This window comes from Sorex araneus, chromosome 9, assembly GCF_027595985.1.
Source record: "Sorex araneus isolate mSorAra2 chromosome 9, mSorAra2.pri, whole genome shotgun sequence".
Taxonomy (NCBI): Eukaryota; Metazoa; Chordata; class Mammalia; order Eulipotyphla; family Soricidae; genus Sorex; species Sorex araneus.
In genome coordinates, this window is record NC_073310.1 from 26,152,744 (window position 1) to 26,169,671 (window position 16,928).

Below are 16,928 nucleotides of genomic sequence, written 5' to 3' on the forward strand. Positions count from 1 at the left end.
AGTGTTTCATTGGCCAGTCAAAATCCAGACTGAGATGCAACTTGCTTTCCTAACTTAACAGATCTGCAACCATATGCAGAGGTTAGTTAACCTCATCCTGGAATTGCTAAGTGACTTCATGAAGAAATCACTGCTGATCTTCATACATTTTAATAATCCCACCAGCAAAGTCTGATCACAGGCCTTCAAGTAAGTGTGATCTACTCCTTTTCTGAAGACCAGTGAGGAATGTTCCGAGGAGCCTGAGAACGATTAAGAAATATCTTATTTATGTCATTACTATGGAAGTACACAGAAATGTAAAGCTTTTTTTTTTTAAATTTATTTATTTTTAATTAGAGAATCACCGTGAGGGTACAGTTACAGATTCATACACTTTTGTGCTTATACTTCCCTCATACAAAGTTCGGGAACCCATCCCTTCACCAGTGCCCATTCTCCACCACCCGTAAACCCAGTGTCCCTCCCACCCTCCCCAATCCCATCTCCCCCCCACCCCACCCTGCCACTGTGGCAAGGCATTCCCTTCTGTTTTCTCTCTCTAATTAGCTGTGTGGTTTGCAATAAAGGTGTTGAGTGGCCGCTGTGCTCAGTCTCTAGCCCTCATTCAGCCCGCAACTCCCTTCCCCCACATGGCCTTCGACTACAATGTAGTTGGTGATCGCTTCTCTGAGTTGCCCTTTCCCCGGAACGTGAGGCCAGCCTCGAAGCCATGGAGTCAACCTCCTGGTACTTAAGAAATGTAAAGCTTTTAAACTAAGGAGAAGCCCAGAATCCTATTTGCATTGAAAACTACACAATTCAGAATCCATGACACATGCAATTATTTCCACTCAGAATTATAATCAAAGGTTGGGGGTAGGGGGTATTTGCATGTTTGTTTGGTTTTCAGGCCACACGCAGAGATGCTCAGGAATATTCCTGGCTCTGTGCTCAGAGATCACTCCTGATGGGGCTTGGGGGAGTCTATGTGATCAGTAGGTTAGCAGATTAATCTTGTGTAGCTAATAAAGCCAAAGCCCCTCTCCCATGTTCTACTTCTGATCCCTACTCAACTTCCTCTTAAACTGCATTTATCAGTTTGTGACAACATTGCTTCCCAAGGTCATCCAGCCTTCTAGTGTAATGTACAATAGAGTGGAAAAATTTTAGAGTTATGAGTATCAATCCAGAAAATTTTAAAAGGCATCACTATTTAATTTTTTTTTTCAAAATCAAAAGCCAATCTTTGCCCAGTGGGCAGACAGCATTTCTGCAGGAGAAAGTCACTTCTTTATTCTCAATGCAATCATAGCCTTGGGGAAATTTAAATGAAAAATATGTAACAATTCAGGAAAGCATCTGTCTAAATTTATGATGTTCATTTTCTACATATGACCTAAAAACTGGTTTGGGGGGCTGTTTGAAAACCTATTTATTGAGTGTGTGCTTTATAACTTTATAACTCCAAAAACAAAAATGGAAAAAATATGCTCTGCATGCACATCATTCATACTACCTCTAACTGCTCTATACAATGCCAGCTGTTTCTGTATTAAATTCTGTATTAAATTCATTATTACAAATATGTTTTACTTTTGTACCAAAATTATTTCATATAAATCCCATCACCTCTAACATTCACATGTTTCTATGTGATATTTTCATTGCCATCATAGTTGTGAATTACATTTTCCATTCTTTTAATTTACCTCTAGAAAAATCCAATTGAATATATTCTAGAAAGTGTGATTTTTTATAGAAATATCTTTATTTTTGTTAACATTGTGAAAATATATTGTTTGCCTTTACCAATTAAAAATAATTAATAGGGAGCATATAAACCAGTTAAGAAAAGTTGTAGGGGCTAGAGAGATAGCACAGCGGGTAGGGCGTTTGCCTTGCACGCGGCCGACCCGGGTTCAAATCCCAGCATCCCATATGGTCCCTTGAGCACGGCCAGGGGTAATTCCTGAGTGCAGAGCCAGGAGTAACCCCTGTGCATCGCCAGGTGTGACCCAAAAAGAAAAAAAAAAAAAGTTGTAAACAGTAAAGTCCAGGACATGCATGCTTAGAAAAATTATATGTATATGTGCAACAAATTAATGAAGAATATTCTGTAACACTGTATCACTGTATAACTGTCATCCCTTTGTTTATTAATTTGCTCGAGTGGGTGCCAGTAACATCTCCATTCGTCCCTGCCTCGTAGCCCGATGGCATATTGGGGGCTCTTTCAGGGTCAGGGGAATAAGGATCGTTGTTGTAACTGTCTTTGGCATATCAAGTACGCCATGGGTAGCTTGCCAGGCTCTGCTGTGTGGGTGGATACCCTCAGTAGCTTGCAGAGCTCTCTAAGAGGAACAGAGGCTTTGGGGGCAGCTTCTAATCACCTTGAATGAAGAATATTAAATTATAAAAATAAGTGAAAAGTTTGGACAAAGAAGAAGCAGAAAGGAAAGTTATCATATCTATTTCCAGTGCCACTATATGTGCCTATAAAAACAGAAAAGTAACTTCTGGAGCCAGAGAGATAGTACAGTGGGTAGGTTGCTTACCTTGCATATAGCTCACCTGGGTTTAATCCCTGGCATCCCATACAGTTCCCTGAGCAAATCCCAGAATGATCCTTGAGCACTGAGCCAGGAGTAAGCTCTGAGAACTGCCAGATGTGCCCCCACTCCCAGGTATAACTTCCTCCAGGTTTTTCCTAAGAACCCCATTTTCTTTGAAGTTAGATCTGCAGTCAAGTTATTTCGTTTTCTTTAAACATCCCCTGAAACTCTGAATTACCAACCGTGTCTTTCATCTTATGTAAGTTTTCTTTTCACCTTGACTAAAAACCATTCAGTTCTTCCCTGTCTCAAATGAAATACAAATGGGGAAGAAGGAACATGAGGATAGTGATGGAGATTCTCGGCTCTCTGGCTGTGCAGGTAGCTGTACAGCAAGTATAAAACAATAATATGGAAATGTGTGAACCACAGCATCTTGATAAAAATAGGGGGAAAAGATTTCTATGGCTAGAATTTGTGCTCTAAAATTTAAAATACTTATTTGTTTTTGTTAGCAGATAAAGATGTTGATTTATAATGGCGAATGCATGAAAATGATATAATGTTACAATGTACCATCATTTCAATAAAAATATGTTTTAAACAAAACAAGACATACAGTACCCCAGTGTGAGCCATCAGAAAGACGATGTGACATTCCTGCAATCACCCCCACGGAAGCTCATCCATCGGCCCAGCTTTACAGACTCATGATTAAATCTCAGAAGAGACCTACTAGCTGCAAAAATTCATGGGTACACCAGTCTTCTGACTGAGAACTCCGGAGATGGATGAGCTGAGTCCCCACCCCTCTGATTTTCCCCCTCCCTACCCATCACAGCCCATTCACACCCCTACAGCTGCCACCATGTCAACAGCCCAACTCCACTGCCACATGACAGCTCTGCAGAGACGCCAAACTGCTGAAAATTCTAGGTACACCAGTTCTTAGGCTGAGAACTCTGGGGTCATCTCAGGATGGAGGAGGGCAATGTCTACCCACCCTCCATCCCATACTTCTGGAAGCCCTAGCAGCCACACCCACATCCCACAACCACCACCTTGTAAACACTTAACCCAACGAACTATTCTGGAGTTTCTGAAGTGCATGGCCATAAATGCGACCACACGACACCTCCAAATTCTATAATACTGACATCCCATTAAGAATACACAAAGTTACATGGGGAAGTAACATAGGAGCAACTGAAGCTCAAGAAATAAAAATGCTAATACAGAAGGCTCGGCAGCTTAGTAAACCCTCAGACAAGGACTTAATCACCCCATGGTGAGATATAACAATTTTCAAAAATTTTCTTTTACTGAAATATGTTTTGATAATACCATTAGCCATTTAGTTGCAATAAGCAACAACAACAAAAAAATAAATTATTCTGTGCTTGCTCAGGGGAGAGAGAAGTGGATGGTTGGGAAAAACGGGGGTAATGGAGGAAAGTTCACACAGGTGGTGAGATTGGTGTTGGAACACTGAACGCCTCTGATAAATATATCATGAAAAGCTTTGTAAGCCACAGTGTTTCAATAATGAGCAAAAAATAATGGGCAATAAAATAAATAAATTAGTTTATGTCTGTCCTTCCTTTCCCTATGTTGCTGTGCTGTGCTGGAGAGCACACACTTAGTCACAGTGCTCACATTGCACACTCAGTTGTGGGACACCGAAAATCACACACAATTGTGCTGAGGATCACTTTGTTTGTTTTTTAATTGTTTTAATTTTATTGAATCACCGTGAAATAGTTACAAGCTTTCATATTTGGGTTACAATCTCACAATGATCAAACTCCCATCCTTCCACCAGTGCACATTCCCCACCACTAATATCCCAGGCATACCCCCCATTTGCCACCCTCCCCCTGCCTCTAAGGCAGACAATATTCCCCATACTCTCTCTCTCTACTTTTGGGCATCATGGCTTGCAACACAGACACTGAGAGGTCATCATGTTTGGTCCATTATCTACTTTCCGCATGCATCTCCCATACCGACTGGTTCCTCCAGCCATCATTTTCTCAGTGATCCCTTCTCTATTCCCTCTGCCTTCTCCCCTCCGCTCATGAAGCAGTCTTCCAGCTATGGGGCAATCCCTCTGGCCCTTGTATCTACCGTCCTTGGGTGTCAAGCTGAGGATCATTTTGGCAGTGTCAATAGATCAAATGTGTAGTGATTTAGGCTTGTGGCAGGGATTGAACTCAAAGCCTCCTTTGTCAAGTCAGGTACTCTAAGCTGATCCCTAGGCACCCACCTACTTTTTCTAAACCACACACAGCAATTTAGGCTTCAACTGTGACTTCCAAGAGACTTCCCTTCCCTACTGACTATTGCTTTTCTATATATGCCCCACCTCCATTGAAATAACTCATTTGCTAGTTGAACTCTACAAGAAGAAAACATCCAACCTCATCAGAAAAAGGGGGCAATGAAATGAACAGAAACTTTCTGAAAGAAGAAATACGAATGGCCAAAAGGCACATGAAAAAATGCTCTTCATCACTAATCATCAGGAAGATGTAGATTAAACCAACAATGAGATACCATCTCACATCACAGAGACTGGCCCACATCCAAAAGAACAAAAGCAGCCAGTGTTGGCGAGGATGTGGGGATAAAGGGATTCTCCTTCACTGTTGGTGGGAATGCTGACTGGTTCAGCTCTTTTGGAACACAGTATGATCAATTTTCAAACAATTAGAAATTAAGCTCTCATTTGACGCAGTAATACCACTTCTGGGAATATATCCCAGAGAGGCTAAAAAGTATAGTAGAAATGGCATCTGCACTTATATATTCATTGCAGCACTGTTTATAATAGCCAGAATCTGGGAAAAAAAACCAGAGTGCCCGAGAATAGATGACTGGTTAAAGAAACTTTGGTACATCTACACAATAGAATACTATGCAGCTGTTAGGAGATATGAAGCCATGAAATTTGCTTATAAATGGATAGACATGGAGAGTATCATGCTAAGTGAAATAAGTCAGAAAGAGAGGGACAGACATAGAAAGATTGCCCTCATTTGTGGAATATAAAGTAACAGAATGGGAAACTAACACCCAAGAATAGTAGAGAAAAGTACCAGTAGGATCACTCCATAGCTTAGAAGCTGGCCTCACATGCTGGGAGAAAAGGCAGCTCAGATAGAGAAGGGATCACCAAGTAAAGGGTGCTAGGAGGACCCCCTCAAGATGGGAGATGGAGGCTGAAAGTAGACTATAGACCAAACATGATGGCCACTTAATCCTCTATTGCAAACCACAATGCCCCAAAAGAAAGAGCAAAAGGGAATGCCCTGCCACAGTGGCGGGTTTTGGTTGGGGGCAATAGGGTGGGGGCGGTGGAAGCGATGCTGGGACCATTGCTGGTGGAAAATGGGCACTGGTGGAGGGATGGATACTCAATCATTGTATGACTGAAATGCAAGCACAAAAGTTTGTAAGCCTGTAACTACCTCATGGTGATTCATTAATAATGTGTATGTGTGAGTGTGTGTATAGATAGATAGATCATTTGGAACCAGAGGGACAGCGCAGTGAGTAATATGCCTTGCATGCAGTCAACCCCGATTTGATCCCTAGCATCATGGGCCCCTAAATATCTCTAGATATAGCCCTGGAAGCCTCCAACTAATGCAGGGATATTCCCTAGCACCACAGGGCTTGAGCAACATTGCATTCTTCGGCCCTCATGTTAAACTGCCAACCTGGTTGGCCAAGAATCACCTGGAGTGTTCCCCTGCATCCCTGTGCACCATTAGAGTCCCTTCCCCACAAAAAAAAAGCAAAAGAGAGAAAAAAAAGATCATTTCCTAACTACCAACAATAGAAGTTTTAAACTTATTCATAATTTAATCATTTCTCTGTGAGTAGTTCCTCAGTATAATACTTTGCCATCTGTTTTATGTCCATACTTGTTCCAAGTAGTCTCTCACAAAAATCTACACTCTGTCCTAACCCTCATGTCTCTCACAGCAAGAGTAGCCTGTTATCCTTACATCCAGTCACTCTACATACACCTGGAGTCACATTTTTACAACACAAACAAGATACATAACTCAGCACAGTGGCAATTACAGAGGCTCTCCTTAGTAAATACCAGTGAGTCAATGATTATGTCAAGTCTTATTACCTAATAACCTTAAATTCCAACCAGCCCACTTGCATTTCCTACAGGGCATCGATTATAAGAGCACTTCCTTGTATGATCATCACTCTTCTTGATATTTTTATCATTACATGCAACAATTAACAATAACAATGACAATAATGGCCACACAGAATGATAAGTGCCATGTACCTAAAATATTTTAAGTATTTATATATATATATATATATATATTCATTTAGCAGATGAGACAATGTTAGGCCTCTGAGAAAATAAGAGATTTCAGACAGCAAAATTTGAATTTCTGTTTTTATAACTGAACGATTATATCACTAGCCGGCTTAAAGTTTGGTTTTAACAGGAAAATTCCACTGGTTTTTTCTAAATAATATTTAAAAGTAATCATTCAAAATATAGCAGAGCCAGGAATAAGATCCCCAGCATCCCGTATGGTCCCCCAAGCACTTCCAGGAGTAATTCCTGAGTGCAAAGCCAGAAGTAACCCCTGAGTATCACTGGGTGTGATTCCCCTCCCAAAAAAAAGAACAAAATATAGCAAATGGGAGCTGGAAAGATAGAATAGTGGACAAAGTGCTGGCCTTGCAATCAGTCAACACGGGTTCGATCTCCAGCATCCCATATGGTCCCCTAAGCCCCACCAGGAGTAATTCCTGAGTACAGAACCAGGAATAAGGTCTGAGCATAGCTGGGTGTGCTCCCCACCCCACCCCCAAAGGAAAAAACCACAGCAAACAAACTGGAAAAGACAACAAAATCAATTTCTAAACTTGGTGAAAATTATGAACATTGTCTAAGGATAAGAGAAACAGAAGTGGGAGGAATGAACCAAGAATCCTTTTTGATGGAAGAATAGCACCAAAATGCTGGAGCTGGTGTAGTAAGAAGCATACATAAAAGTAGATACCTGAAATTTCATGCTAATGTAAATTGATGATCAATTAAATCAATAACTGTTGCAAAAGCATTTTGAGGGGGTGCCTTATCTATTACTGCAAGTCATTCTCTCTAGAGTTAAAAAAAAGTTTCGAAGACTACATCTATTATAATAATTATTCTACTCTGACATAACGTCAATGAATGAGGCATATGTCCTGTTTTTTAGTCAGTAATAAGGCTTTCAGAAGAGGCAAGTTTTGGTCTCTGGGCAGTTTTGGCAACTGCACAGATATATCTGAATACTAATGTCTTGACACTAAGCTTAAAATTTTAAATCAGGCACAGTACAATCTTAATGCAAAATTAAATATCCCCTAGAACTATTTTCCTGGCATTATCATTATTATTCCTACATCTAAAATTAACAGAAGTAAAAAAAATCAAGATGAAAATTAATCAACCCAGTCTACTTTCTCCTGTGATTCCTGTTTGTTAAATCTCACCTTCAAAATCATGATCCTGATATTAAAAAGAAGAGATTATCAAAGAAAACCCAAAGTAAATTGAATCCTTGGCCCTCTACTAGCAAATAGGAATTTTCTTTCTCTAGCAACACAAGTAAATCCCAACAATGAAAAGCAAAATTAAAGCCCTTGAGACCAAACGCCTGCAAGATTTTTTACTAATTGCTTCAGACATGAAATGAACAAGTTTTTCCATGATATTTTACCTGAAATATTATGTAAGAATCTTTATCCTTACATTTTCACAATCCCCAAATCTATTATGAAGAATCAGTAAAATGTATCACAATTTTAATATTTCTATTAGCCTATGTTCTAACCTTTAGTGTGTACCCCAACCCACATCCTCATGAGATAAAGGAGATGGTTGTGCAAACTATGCTATTTTACTTTATTTAATTTTATTTTGGGGTTTGGGGTCATACCCCATGGTGCTCAGTACTTACTCCTGGCTCTGTGCTCAGGGATCACTTCTTGTGGGGTTCAGGAGACCACGTGGGGGTTAGACTTGGGTCCGTCATGTGTAAGACCCCACACGCTGCCTGACCCCAAATTATGCCATTTTAAAAGAAACCTCTCCAAGTGATGAGCCAAGAAAAATTCTGCATTACCTGTAAGTAAGAGTTATGCACATTATTGTTTTAAATATTCAGGATAAAAAAATGCTGAAAGGCTTGGTCCCAACCCTAGCTAGAAACAGATTTCCCAAGAATATTCCATCCTATGAGCTTGATGCTACCTTTTTTTACTAACTAAAAGAAGAACTTCCCATTAAGCTTGGTTTGGTAGGTATAAGGGTTAGTATCTGGAAACACTGTTATCATTAATTTACAGGGAAAAAATTAAACATTCCAGACTCCAGAAACAACTGGCCAAACCTATCAAAAAGAAATCTTCTTTTAGAGTGTGGGGGAAACCAGTCTATCGAGTTTTCACATGATAAGACACAGGACTTCCAAAAAGAATAAAATCTGATGTGAATAAAAAGAGATAGGATTGTCACTAGAAGTATAGGAGTATCATTAGAAAAGAACTATAAGGTCAGTACAAGATGAGCTCTGGAAGTCTTTAACTGAATGCTTTAGCAGACCACGGACAAAGCAAGAACTCTGCATGCAGAAGGCCTCATGCTTTGCATGTAGGAGGCCCACGTTTGGTCCCTTGCACCATATGGTTCTTTGCGCATCCCCTGGAAATAACCTCTGAGCACCAGGCTTGAGCAGCTCTTTGTTGAATGTGACCCCCCAAAAAATTTGTTTTGGAACTGGCCAGCATTACTTACTCTGTATAATATTCTAGCTTAAGATGCTATAAATGTTGCAATAGTTAAGTATATATTTGGTTGTCCTATATTCAGTTAGAACTTTTTCTCCAACAGTCCGGATGCTCAAGGAATGCAAAAACAATTCAACCAATATAGAAAGCACAAGAACTTTATCATGAGGAGTATGTCCAGCTACTTAAGAAATTTTAGTCCCTCCTATTAATGAACTTATTTCCCATTGTTATCAGCAGGATGGCAGGAAAATTATCGCAAAAATTTAGTCATTTTAAAAAATATATTAAAATGTGATTACAAATAAATTCTCAAATTACCTGAATTTCCAGACAAACCTGAGTTATTGACTCATCCATTGCTTGAGCAGGAGGAAGGAGGACTGGTGAGAGGTTAAAGTTTAAACAGGAAAGAGAAGAAGGAAGAACAACCTGCGCAAATGATTTATATTGATGTTCCAATTCTGCCCTCCACCCTGGTAACAGTGTACGCAGTGGATATTGCTAATGTTATAGTTATAAACCAACTCTCCTTTTGTTGTAACAGAAAGTGTGTGGGGGGGAGGGTGTGAGGGGGGTCAAAATTCAGAGGATTGAGAGGTACTCACTTGTTTGCTTACCTGGTATAATAAAGTAAAAATGTTCTGAAAGTCTTTTTGTCTTTCAATCAAAAAAAAGATTTCTAAGTTTTATTTACATAAATATATAATTTATCATAGTATTCTTCGTCTCACACCTAATATTTTAAGGTAAAAATAGTATCCAGAGATTCTAAAAATCTATCTTCAAGTTGCCTAGTTGACTGCAAACATTCCCCAACTAAGAGTTTTAGATACTAACCATCCCCACTTAAGATTAAAAGATATTTACAGCTCCTAAATCTCTAACCAGCACATTATTTAGAAGAGCAAATTCAACCTTTTAAAAGCTAAACTCCCAATAACTTCGGTAGGATTCTACATTTTAAGTGGAAAGAAAAATTCCCAAATAATAATCTAAACTACAGTCTTCTTTTTCCTAAGATTTAACAGGATGATTAATTTGGAGTTTAAAATTCAGAAATTAATGAGAATTTACAAGAATTACTACTACAATCAATAGAGCAATACTGAAAATCTGTTCTAGAAATAGATTAATACATTCTCAGATTCTCAGTGATAGGAAAAACATAGAAAAATGAACTTAAAAAAAAAGTCCCAACTCCCAGTAAGGCTAAGAAGGATTTGTACTCAACAGACAGAAACTCTTCTTGTTGCTCTTGCTGTTGCTGTTGTTGGATTTGTTATTTCAAAAAATATTTTTAAAGGATTTAAATAGTCATAATAAGTCAAGGGAAAGAACTGGCAAATACAGCAAAGTGCTATAAGAAATGTACGTATCGTATAAACAATGGGAATTATTTATTCCAGGAATGTCGCCTGCTTCTTATCTATATATTTGAAGTGGGTTCCCCGGACAGACATGTCAGTGATTTTTGGAATTGCTTTCCCATGCATTTGTCTCCCTGTCAACTGAACAACTTTCTCCAAGACACAAACCACACGCTAAATTCAGCAGCAGCCCTTCCCAATTCCTTAAGTGTTGTTTGGATGACCTCTTCAGAGCCTACAGATAGATAATATAAACTCAATTTAAGTATGAGATTAAAAATCGTGGGATTGGGGCTGGAGTGATAGCACAGCGGGTAGGGCGTTTGCCTTGCACGTGGCCGACCCAGGTTTGAATCCCAGCATCCCATATGGTCCCCTGAGCACCTCCAGGGGTTATTCCTGAGAGCATGAGTCAGGAGTGACCCCTGTGCAACGCCGGATGTGACCCAAAAAGCAAAAACAATTTTTTTTTTAAATCGTGGGATCAATGAATGTAACTAGAGATCTTCTGCAATATCCAAGTCTAATATACTGTTTTCCTTCTAAAAAGATGACATGTTTAAAAAAATTTAATAATTGTACTTTAATTTTACCAAAGCCACTACCACATATCAAATTTATTATTTGAATGAATGTGAAGTTTAAATCATTCTTCAATCAACCTCTATTATCAGCACGACTATGTACTAGAAAGTTTTATTCCAACATCCTTTTAAATACTGGAATTACCCTGCTTATTGACACTACTATGTAGCTTTTTTTTCCAACCCACCATTTTTGTTTACTCAAACAGTGGCAGCTCAGAGAGAAACCCTTTCAATATCAACTAATAATAGATCTTCACAGTCAGAAGCCCTTACATTTAAAAATGCAACACAGGCATATAATTTTTTCCTTAAAACTTCTATTTTAAGATGATAAACCATCAATTTCCTAGCATTCTTAGTTTTTCCTGTCTTTACAGGAACAAATAGTTGGTTTTTCTAGAGAGTCTATTTAGGAAAAAGCAGTAATCAGGATTTGGGTCACCGATGCTCATGTGTCCATTGGTGTATGAAGGAGACTGAAACAAAGGTCTGTTCTAACAGAACTCCTCCTATTGGTGTAGGAGGACATGAAACAGACGATAAGCAAGAAGACAAGCAGATGAACAAGATATTTTCAGAGGCAAAAGTGCTATAAGGAAAATAAAACAGTTGCCTAGCAATTCTACTCTCAGTACACATTGAAGAAATTCCTGCTTTTGCCAACGAGGATTCAATGAGAACATTCAGAGACTACTTAAAAAAGCAAACAGCACAGTTATCTACAGACAGGAAAAGAAATAAATGTTTCTATAGACATATCATGGACTATCACACAGTGGCCAAAAGTTAGTATGCATACATCTGTATACAACTCTAAGTGTGAGTATTAGAAACATAATGCTATCTTAACAGATTAGTTCTAATATATGACCAGGGTGTCCCCTCCCCTTTGTTTTTAAGTTCAAAACTTAGCAGAGGTAAAATCTTTGGTTTAGAATGAGAGTTAAGGAAGTATGCATATGTGGTATAAGCAAGAAAATAATAAACACAAAATTAAGATTAAGGTCTCTCGACCTTGGGAGAGTGTTTGGGAAAGAGCAGAGAACACCCAAGATTTAATTCTAGAGTCAGATGGTGCTAAGATTGTATTTACTTTATTGCTATGCTTTTTAATAGCTTAGATAAGTGTAAAACAATTATTATAAGTAATCAAGATCATTGCCTTTAACTGGTAAATATTATAGCAAATTAAAAAAAAACTCAAGAAAAAGTAAGGTTCAATATCAAAAATCCTCTTAAAATTAGAATTTGACAAAGACACCCACTAATACTGTTTTTTACACCATGGTACTAAAAATTCTAGACAGTATAGGCAGATAATAAAAAGAAATAAAACTTGTGCATGGTCTATACTCAGTCCCATCCATACATAGTCCTAGAAAATGTTCAGCACACAAGGAGACAAATGCAAGACTGTTCATTGCAGAATTGTTCTGTGAGAGGACATTTTTAAAAAGAAATCAATATAAAGGCCAGCAATATAAATATTTATTTTAAAATTTTGACATATCTCTGTAAGTAAAGCACAGCAAATGGACTCTTTCATATACAGCTGTTCATAAAGAGAGAATTCAGGTTAGCACTGTACAGGACTCTAAGAAGCTAGGAAAAGTAAAAGTAGGTCCTAGTATTAAAGATGCTATTATGAAGATAATCTAGAGAAATCAAATGCTGCAAAGTGTGCCAACATATCAATAATTCACTCACCTTAAAAATAATTAACTCACATTCCCAGGAACAAATACACCTTACACTTGAAATTCCATGCACCATCAAAACCTTTCTATTTAGAATTTTTTTCTACCACCAAATTATCTCTTTCTTGATATATAACTATGACTAAACATTTATGAACATCTTCATTGACAATGCTAAATAATTTTCTTTTTATTGTGTTTATTTTATGATTTTTTTAATTTTTTGCTTTTTGGGTTATACCTGGTGATGCACAGGGGTCACTCCTGGCTCTGCACTCAGGAACTACCCCTGGCGGTGCTCAAGGGACCATATGGGATACTGGGAATCCAACCTGGGTCGGCTGCGTGCAAGGCAAACGCCCTACCTGCTGTGTTATTGCTCCAGCCCCTACTTTATGATTTTTTAACGTTAGGTATAATTTTTATTCTTAATAGGAATGTAGAAAATTTTATTTAAATCTAGACATCTCTTTAAAATATCAAGTCCAACTTCTTAAAATCATTCCATAGACTTCATGTATTCAAGTAGGAGTACCTAATTTCAAATTATCTATTCACCTGAAAGTGAAAAATAAACAAAATAATCTCTAAAAACCTCCCCTGTCTCCTTATTCTATAAGGAAAACAGCAGAAAAATGAGGCTGATGTTTTTTGTGCCAGAATGTATAAAAATACCTCAAAGATCTGAAGATGTATCAGTGCTGTACATTGGATTTTTTGTATTTATTTGGTCTTGTTTGGGTTTGAACTGGGGGGTCCACACATGGAGGTTTTTGGTGCTTACTCCTGAATTAGTGCTCAGGATCAGTGTTCAGGGGACCATAAAAGGTGCTGGGGATCCAACCTGGGCTTACCGAAACAGTATACTATCTCTTGAGCCCCAAGTGTTAGATATTTTTGAGAGAAAATTCAGGTTTGCAAAGCCATATGGAGAAAATTTAATCACAACCTAATTTGTGGTAAGTAACCTAATAAAATTTTCAGATGCTTATATTTTTTAAAATATATGTTTATAATTTTAAGTGTATGCAATGCCATACAACTAAAGATAATTTTAAGCTTTACCATGCAAACACAAAGGATGCTTCCACTCACTTGGCCTACATGAAAAACCAATCCTTCATCTAATCCTCTGGTTGGAGATAAACAGATATTCATCTGTAGATTTATATTATAGTACTATACATGATAATATAATAATATAAATAATACATATCAAAGCTTAAAAATATGATCTATTGGCTTACAAAATATGATTTGCAATTGTACCCCAGGGTTCCATGAATATTTGATGCTGATTTCTTTTCCTAGCAGATTTTAAATTAACCAAAACTCTTATTAAAGAAGTATATACATATAAATGTATGTTGGAACAGGGCAGTCATCAATATTTTTGCATTTGGCTTTTGAACCAACCAAACTTAAATACAAACACCACCTTCTCGCCCCTGAATCTAAAGTTGCATATATCGCTGTACACACATTTGGAGCTATAATATCACTAAGTATGGCCTGCCAGTAAATTTCACTGTCCAAATCCCCATTTACAATAAAAACTATCAGTGTTTGTGAAATTATTTGAAAGTATTGATGAATTCTGCTTGCTACTTGCTTTTAAATGTGTATAATTTTTAATTTGTTTTTGTGTGGGACACCTGACAGTCAACTGAAACACACATTCAAGTCTTAATATACCTTTAAATAGGATTACATTCAAATAGAACAATAGCACAGTGGGTAGGGCAATTGCCTTGCACACAGCCTTACCGGGTTCGATTCCTCAGTCCCTCTTGGAGAGCCCAGTAAGCTACCAAGAGTGTCTCACCCGCAGGGCAGAGCCTGGCAAGCTACCCATAGCGTATTCGATATACCAAAAACAGTAACAACAAGTCTCACAATGGAGACGTTACTGGCGCCCGCTGAAGCAAATCGATGAACAGTGGAATGACAGTGCTACAGTACTACAGTACTACATTTAAATGGAACATTGGGAATGAACAACATCAAACAATTATAAACTTTGGCTTTAGACAACAAAACTCAGATTACAAAACTGGGGTAAATGAGTTGTGGGAGAGGGTGACTGAACATGGCATTATGTCACTATGGAGGATTTGGGGCACTTTTGTGGTGGTGATGTCATAACTGTGAATATAAAGGTCAATAACATTAAACTGCCAGAAGGCTACCTCAGCGACAATAAAAAAAAATTCTAAGGAAATACCAAATGAGCAATTTTAACATATTAAATGTTAAATTAACATGACATTAAATACTGTCAATAGTCAATGTGTTCTGGGTTCTCATTCAATGGTTTTATAGTGAATAAATTTTATAAATCTGAATTTACAAAATAAATACTAATTGATTTTTTTCATGTTTATTAACAACTTAATCTTACCATTTAAAATGAAGCTACTATTTTAATCAAAGTTCCAGCTTTCTTCCCCCTCATATAAATCAAGACTTTAAAAATGATAAAAACCAAACTAGAGGTTTTTATTAGTAATCATCGTAATAATAATCTCTTATCGCTTGGGCTATAGCTTTATCCAGAAGAATTAGATAAATAATATCAATAAAATTAACAGAAAAAAATACAGCCTTGGAGATGTTTTATAATATGACCAACAAGAAAGTGGTCAAACCGGGGAGAAAAGCAATTATCACAAAAATCAGACTGGTGGTTATCCTGGAAGAACACAGCACACTTCAAGAATCTGCAGCACCAAAAGATGAAGTCATGAAATTTGTATATAAGTATATTTGTGTATTTGATCAACATGGAAAGTATCATGTTGAGTGAAATGAGTCAGAAAGAAAGAGACAGACATAGAAAGACCGCACTCATCTGTGGAATATAAAGTAGCAGAATGGGAGACTACCACCCAAGAGTAGTAGAGTTAAGAATCAGGAGGTCTGCCCCACAGCTTGGAAACTGGCCTCACATGCTGGGGGAAAAGGCAGCTGAGATAGAGAAGGGAACACCTAGTAGAGAATGTTGGGAGGACCCACTCAGGTTGAAAGCTGCATGCCGAAAGTAGACTATAGACTGAGCATGATGGCCACTCAATACCTCTATTGCAAACTACAACATACAACAGGAGAGAGAGCAAAAGGGAATGCCCTACCGCAGAGACAGGGTGGGATGGTGGGGGTTGGGGTGGGGGTGGTGGGAGGGATACTGGGAACATTGGTGGAGGAGAATGGGCACTGGTGGAGGGATGTAAACGAAATGCAAACATGAAAGTTCATAAGTTTGTAACTGTACCTCACGGTGATTCACTAATAAATTTTTTTTTAAAAAAGAAAAGAATCTGCAGCACCAACAACGTGCTATAAACTGTTTATACGTGTATGGACTTCATATTTTACAATTTAAAAGTGTTCAAAAAAATGGCTACTCCTGTGAACTCAACAGTCATTAAGTGGAGGTTTTGTCTCACAAAAGAAACTGCTTAACATCCATCCAAAGCTGATAATGCAAAGGAGAGGATTATCTTCTTTCAATCCATACTTATCTGAATGTGAGGCCACTGCACATCTTAACTTACTCTGTATAGACAGACAAAGCATCACTTTAAGATGACCCATTCTTCTATGTCCGCCCCCTCTGAGCAACATTTACTGCCAATTTACTGAGAAGCACATTGATTGCAAGATCGTGAAATCCTTGACAATCCTGTCAACTCCAATCCAAGCACAACCTCAGCGTTCACACCTGTTCTTTCTCCTCTCGGAGAAATTATTAGCACAAAAAAGACATCTCACGTCAGCTTCTAAGAGCTGTAATATTTACAGAATTTAGCAGCCCTATTCCGACTCTCTAGTAAAATATTTTAGAGCTGAGAAACTCTAAAAAGGCCAGCCCCAAAGAACAATTGTGGGAAGGAGTACTACTGTTACAACTCCGAAGTCAGC

At 38.0% G+C, this 16,928-nt stretch overlaps 1 protein-coding gene across 1 annotated transcript in view; it reads right to left on the bottom strand.

Annotated features, from left to right (window-relative positions):
- RYR2 (ryanodine receptor 2) overlaps positions 1-16,928 on the bottom strand; it is a 762,156-nt gene that overhangs the window by 650,190 nt on the left and 95,038 nt on the right. The window lies entirely within an intron of this gene.